Raw genomic sequence first — 7,545 nt, forward strand, 5'->3', positions numbered from 1 at the left:
CAATTCCTTACAACAATCCTATAAGAAAAGTACCATTACTTTCCCCAATTTAGCGATGAGGAAACTATGACACGCCTGAAATTCCACAACCTATAACTAGAATACCCAGAACCCAAACTCAGGGAGTCCGGCTCTGTAGGGCTATTAACTACTCCATTGTACTCAAATAAACATTTCTTAAATGAATAAAAAAGTAAATTAAAAAGAAAAGAACGTTTAAATTAAGTAGTTTTTTATATATGTTTCTTGATATGTATTTTGTTTCATGACATACATTTCGTTGAAATGGCAGCATTTGAGTTTTATTAATTACTATAGATCCAGAAAAACACATTAAAAAACTATATCTTTGTGTGTATGTGTGTGTGGGGGGGTAATATTGTAAGGTTTACACACTGGAGTTTTTGAGGTAATTTGATGTTTGTTTTTTTTTTCCCAAAATCAATACATGTCTTTTATTGTATCTTTAAAATATTTCAAGTAACACTGAGGAGTCATCCAGCATCTTGCTGTTTCTGTAGCTGGACGAGTTAGATCTAATTCATCAGCTGGCTGAAATGTTCCTTTTCAGAAACACAGATACCATCCAAAATTGTTCTGATATTCCTGTTTTCAACTATTGTGGCTTGCTGAATCAAAGCAGCTGAGTTTTATTCAAGTTCAATGTCTTCCTTCAAGAATTAACTCATTTTTCTGGGCTCGAGATACTAAAGAAGCAACGCCTGACCTCATCCGAACCTTGTGGATGTAGTTTTTGCCCAAGACATTTCTGATTTCAACAAGAGAACCATTCTCCTGAATAAAGACATTGGTAGGGATGTGGGCGTTCGCAGACCTCACCTTGTAACAGAAGCCCAGTGTAACACCCGCCATCGCGTCCTATACATACATGACTGCAGACAGCGGGAACTATGGACGGTTCTCTTCCATCTCCCCACCATTTGCCAACCCAAAGCCTCTTCTTTTTCTTTCCAAGGAGGACGAGTTCTACATCGATGTGATTGAAGTCCCTCCACGGTGTGCCTCTGGAGCCCTTTATATAACTCTGTGTCCTTGCAGGGTTATGTCAACACATTCTGGAATGTTGACAGTCTGAGTGCTGAGAATGGTCTTCATCCTCACAGTAGATGTGGCAAAAAGAGCTGAGATTATTTGTTTCTGATAAAATTAACAATATATTTCCAGGATTCTTCTAGTAAATTGGAACTAAAATTGGGCCTAGCAATCATATGACAACTTAGAAAAAAAGTGGGGCTAAGGATTTAAGAAACTCCAGAAAGTAAACATAGATTGTGGAATGAAAACAATTTTTTTTATTTGGGTAACTAATTGATTTGGATAACTAATTAGCTCTTTTTTAAACTCTATAATTCTTTTTTACTTATCTTTCTTAGGTCTTCCCAAAGAAAGAGTGATATACAAGCCTGAAAAGTATGAAGTGACTCTATGTAATGGTGAGTTTGCGCCTTGTTAGAAGACTTCATCTCTGTATACGGCAGCTCTACCCGAGTTTACAGAACCATTTACAGAAGGAATCCGATAGTGTGTGGCATTGAGCTCACAAAGTTCTTTAGCCTCTATAAGGCAGCACCATCCATGTGACAGGTATGTTTTTAACTAATACAAGTGATGGATTTAATATTTTGAAAAGCAGAGAAATCAGCTGGGCTCTTTTGTTTCTAATTAAGTGCTTTTTAAATTGGGGTGATGGGTGTTTGAAAAATATGTGATGTATGTGTTTACTTACTACCCATTATCAATGTAGAATGGGATTGTACTCTTGCAGGTTAGCACAAATTGGCTATGATAGTATTCTATTAAGTTTCAATTTAATTACCATGGATTGTAAACTTGCTAGGGCAAATATCCAGGGATATTTAATCCACATGTTGCTGGTAAACGTCATCTGTTTAGTTTTTTGCTGGTGTAGTTATTTTCATAGGATATAGGAACATGATCTATCCCCAATGGTTCCATCTTGTTAGATTTGACCCTTGCTTTAACCTTTCTAAATTATGAGATCAGATAGATTGTTTTCTTTTCAGCTTTGTGCCATCCATAAATTTGATGTCCTTACCTTGTCCAAGATATAGAAACATATATAAAATAAGAGAGAGCTAAGGGCAGAACCTTATAGTTCTCTGGCAATAGCAAGTAAATGCCACACCCTGTTAAGAAATTAATAAGCCAAACAACTAGTTTTTGACTGACCTAAAATATAGTGAATATTTTGAATACCAGCTAGGAGATGAATAAATCTTACAAAGGACTAATAAAATTCAAAGCATTGAGATTTATGGTATTTAAATGGGATGACAGACTAGTATTTCAAAAGAAAATAAAACTTCAAAATTGAACATTAATACATTTAAAAGAAATTATTGCATCCTTTCCAGTGCTTATATAACAAAGTGCAGGTACTCAAAAAACATTAGTTGACTAAGTAAAAAATAATAAAATGAAAGCCATCCTCCTTGAAATCAGTTTATTAGTAAATGAAAATAAGCATTCTTTAAAATGTTCCTAGATGGGTTTTTGTGTGTATGTGTGCACATAACATTTTACTTGTGAAATACTCATTATTTCAGTTACAAACATAATCCTTTAGTGGCTTTCTGCCTCCTACCTGATTACTTTGCCTGGATTCGGAGTCCTACAGTTTCACTTCCACCTGCCTATCCAGTCTCCATGCCCACTAACTTGCTTCTTCCTTTATAGTTAGGACAGTTTCCTCACTGTCCCCGAAATGCACCACATATGTATTCTCATTGCTTCATTCAAGTTCTCTAGGATTAATGCTCTCCACTTTCCTACAATAACAAAAACACAAAGATAGCAAATTCACCCAAACCCTTCCTATTCTTTAAGGCCCAGTGCAAATGCTACCCTCTCCTTAGCAAGCTTTCTTCTCTGGCTCTAGTATTATTCATCTGTTTCTTAACCTCCTTGTTCCCTTATTTCCTTATTTTTTTTAATGGGGAAATAATAACAGCTACTTCACTAGGTAGTATTATTAATAAAATAACTGCTTAAAGTTTAAGGGGAGTACTTTATTTAGCAAAATGTTTAATGAATATTTGTGTTTTTCTATGATTTATTAGCTGCATGACGTTTATTTTCCTTGCCTTGTTTCAGAAAAACAAAATTATCACAAAATGTGTGTTCTTCTCGCAGTGTTTTCAAGTTGGACAACCTTTAGTAATTTTGTTTTTTTATCATTTTAATTATATCTTATTGATTATGATATTATAGTTGTCCTGATTATTCCCCCTTTGCACTCTCCACTCCCCCAGTCAATCCCCACACCATTGGTGTTCATGTCCTTGGGTCATAAATATAAGCTCTTTGGCTTCTCCATTTCCTATACTGTACTTTAAACCCTAATGGCTATTGTGTAACTACCTATTTGTGCTTCTTAATCCCTTTATCTTTTCACCTATTCCCCTAATCTCCCCTCCCATCTGGCTGCCATTAAACTGTTCTCCGAATTGTTGTTCGAGATGGAACAGTGAAGAGGCAGTTGCAACTAGGAGTAATGAGTGCACTGATAAAGCTGAGTACAGGGTGCTATGAAACTACAGGAGAGGCATCTAACAAAATCTTAGACATCAGGGTAAGTTTCTGGAGGGAGAGATTCCTAAACCGAAGCCGGAAGGATGAGTAAAACAACTACAGTACTCAACTCTGTAAATGTCTGCAGTTGAATGGTCAACTATACATGTTACAACATTCTTTCATTACGTTTCTAAGGACTGGTTTTCATAAAATTGGGCTTTGTGAACCCATTCCTGACCCACAGAACTGCACACACACACTTCCTTCCCCAAGAAATCCCCACAGACACACCCATCCAACACTCTTGGGAAAATTTAAATATAAGAGAGTTGCTTTTACCATGGAATTATGAGTTCACAATGTGATTAAAATACAGAAATAAAATGTTACCTATCAAATAGGTATTTTTATGTTGAAACTGACATTTCTCTGAGGGCTAAAACCCAACCTCATCAAATGACTGAAGGTCACAGTCTCCTCTCGTATCATTTTATTTTTACCGGGGCCTCAGTCATAGTCGTTAATCTCTAGGCTTCTCGGTGCCCACAGGCACTTCTGTGAGAGTGTGTCCCCCACTATATGCTTGGCTACCCAGGTTATTCTGGAATCTGCTCATTATCATCTAATGAGGGAAAAAGAGACAAACTACATTCTCATATCTTTGGCATATGCTATCTTAATTTTTTTCTTTTCTTTCTCATCATGATGTTATATATACTTTCTTGCTACTATTGTTTTATGTATCTCAATGTGTCTCCAACCCCGCCTGTTTTCTTCCCTTGTGTGAATGGATTGTAAGGTAGTTGAGGGTAGGGCTCATGAAGTGCTGCTGTTTTGAACCCCTGGATGTGCCTACTGCCAGTGGGCACCATCCTCATTGTGTACCATGTGACTGTTTCCCTGCAGCTGAGCGATGTGGCAGCCCTGGGGGTCCTGTGTTAGCATTCTTTTGTATGGTGATACCTATTATGTCTCAGGTAGCCAATCAACAAATATTGGTTGTTTAATTGTTTATTGATTGTTCCAAGAGATGAGTTCACGTTTTGTGTTTCTACAACCAATGAACATTTAAAATTTTTCATGAGTGATCTCTAGTATTAGAATGTTTATTTTCTAACAATCAATAATCCATTTTAAATAATCAGAATAAATGTCAGCCCAGTATTAAGACATTTAAACAAATCTGTTTGCTGAGGATCTAGATACTTACATCAATGTAAAGCTTCTATTGTTAATCGATAAATGTATTTGTCTCAATAACATATCTGTTAGGTTAAATGCGATTTGGTTATTAAGAGCACAACTTTACCAGATTTTTATTTATTCATACCATCTCACAAAATATTCTTTGGGCATTTATAAAGCAGTGACTGAGGAAAAACCCTCATTGAATATATATTTCATTTTTAAGTAAACAATTTAACCAGTGTGTCTTGGACTGACACCAAAATGGATAATTCTGGAAATAACAGCTACACTATAAAATGTAATACTGCTTGGTAGTTTCTTACTTTTGGCTGATTTCATGATATACAGTATTTTCTCCAAAACTGGCTAAAAAGAGGTTTCTCTCAGAGTTTCAAAGAGGAAGCAGAATGCAATAATCACATAAAATTTAGAAAATATTTTAAATAAGTGATGTCAGAGCTCACACATTTTACATTATAAAAGATACTTGCTATAAATCATTATAGCATTTGCTTATAATGACCCAACACTTGGAAACAATTGAAATGCACAAGTGCTTTTAGGTTGACTTTTGAACTCCTCTGATTTGTGGCAGAGATAAAAATAAATGATGGGATAATTAATTTGTGCACAGTTTCTTGGCAAGTTAACGAGTATGGTAAGGTAAATAGTTGGCTATTTTAGGCAACTTTGTGTGCATTAAGTACTTTAAACTCTTCGTTCAAATCTGAGGGCCTGTCATAGATACTTGAAGAATGTTTTCAGCTTCCTAGTCTTCTCTGAGATTGGTGTACCAAGCTGGGGGCTCTTGGATTGTCCATCTTGCTATAAAATTTGGCTCTTGTGTATGTCCCCTAACCTTGACTATTTTCAGGGCTGTGGCCTGATCTTGATTGTGCTTTCTACAAGTAGATTTTAAGTTTCCTGTATTGATCAAGAGATCATTTTACTTTTCCTAGAGCTGCTCCACCCAGATTGACTGCCCACCCAGTGTACACCTGTATACATACACATGTAACCTTCTTTACATGTCTGTCATTGTTGTCATGAATAGTAGAGAAAAGACTATAACTAAGATGCATCATTTGCTCCTTTTTTTTGAGAGTACATGACAACATCATTTGATTCTTATATGTACTTCCCATAAGATACTTCCTTACTTTCTTTACATGTCACAATCCATGAACAGAAAGTATGCTTGCCCAATTAAAAAGTGTATAAGGAATATACATAGGAAACAAACAATACAGAGACCTCATAGTTATTTAAGGTTACACTTATGCTATTCCTGGTCCAGTAGCTAAGTTGGTTAGAGAGTCATCCTGATACCCCAAGACTGCCAGGTTTGATCCCTGTTCAGGACACATACAAGAAGTAATGAATGAATGCATAAATAAATGGAACAACAAATGGATGTTTTTCTCTCTCCCTCTCTCTCTCCCCCTTCCTCCTCCTCTAAAATCAATTTTTTTAAAGCTTACACATATGAAAGGGTGGAGCCAAAATTTACAACTGGAACTTCATACCCATTTTCCAAAGACTGTTTCTCAAAGTTTTTGCTCAGAACAGAATCTCCTCAGGCCCTTGTTTAAAATGCAGTCTCCCTGCCTCATGGAAACCTGAGGACAGGTCCCAGAAACACCACCCTAGTATATGCCCAGAAAGTTTAAGAAATAATAGACTTTAAATGGTCAAGAAATTCTAGAATAAAGGATCTGAACACCCAAATGACTTTTCCACTTGAAGCACAGTATTATGGAAAGCATCAGGCACCTGAAAATATGGTTTTATAGTGACAAATGTCTTTTCAGGGATGATTATGGCTTTATGTAAAGTCAGTCCCAATAAATCTTTTCTACAAAGCTCAAGTCTCAGTCCAGCCTGGAAGTAAATCATTTTCCCTGGCACCACAGTTCCAAAAAGAAAGCCAGTGAGGACAATATGAATGTTGCTTTCCTGGCACTAGCTAGCTAAAGAATAGTTGCATTGGCAACGCTTTTCTCTCATGACCTGTTTTTAAATAAGGAATAAAAATTACAGACATTCATATATGTAGAAAGTTTATAAAGACTATAAATGAGGAAATAAACCAGTCTAATACATCCAAAGGAAAATAAGCCTCCTAGGCATTAAATGAACAGGTGCTTTTTTTTTGGATGAATAAAGTGAAGGTGCACCCCATTGACATTCGATGGGACACAAAAAGAAAAGAATGTTAATTTAAAAAGAGGATCTTATTAACCTGCTAGTTAGCAATCATTTAGTTTATTGTTAAGAATTTCACCTTAAACCTGGTTTTAAAAATAGGCATACTATATTTTAAGTGGCATACTGTTTCCAGAATCTCAATATATGTTAAGTTTCAGGAATAAATTCACCATTAAGGAAAGACTGCTTCTGCAAAGGCATTCAATTAAAAAAAAAAGAAAAAAAAAGAAACAGCAGCAAGTGTGAAAACAGCCGGTGTCAAAGAAAGGCTTCAGAATGCCAAGTAATAGCTGACCAGCAGAGCAGCGACTGTCAACAAGAAATGAAGGGAGGGAAGATGGTCCATTAATGACAGAAAAGAAAGAAAAGCGCTGACCTCAAATATTACTAAGCTGAGGCAGAGGGGACAGTTTGTTTGCTGAATAGATTCAGCCCATCTGAAAATAAGTCATGAAACATGCATAATCATATCAGGTCTTGTGTGAGTCGGGCACATGAACCTGAGTGGTAACCATTTCCTGATTAATGCTACCTGGAGCCAGAGAATGAATGATCTCATCTAGAGATTTCTCTAATTCTCTGATTAGGGATACA

At 36.2% G+C, this 7,545-nt stretch overlaps 1 pseudogene; it reads right to left on the bottom strand.

Moving 5' to 3' along the window:
* Positions 1-536: 536 nt before the first annotated feature.
* On the bottom strand, positions 537-1,116 carry LOC119065015 (60S ribosomal protein L9-like; annotated as a pseudogene).
* Positions 1,117-7,545: the final 6,429 nt, after the last annotated feature.

This window comes from Artibeus jamaicensis, unplaced genomic scaffold (genome assembly GCF_021234435.1).
Source record: "Artibeus jamaicensis isolate MK-2021 breed Jamaican fruit bat unplaced genomic scaffold, CSHL_Jam_final scaffold_916, whole genome shotgun sequence".
In the NCBI taxonomy this organism is placed as follows: Eukaryota; Metazoa; Chordata; class Mammalia; order Chiroptera; family Phyllostomidae; genus Artibeus; species Artibeus jamaicensis.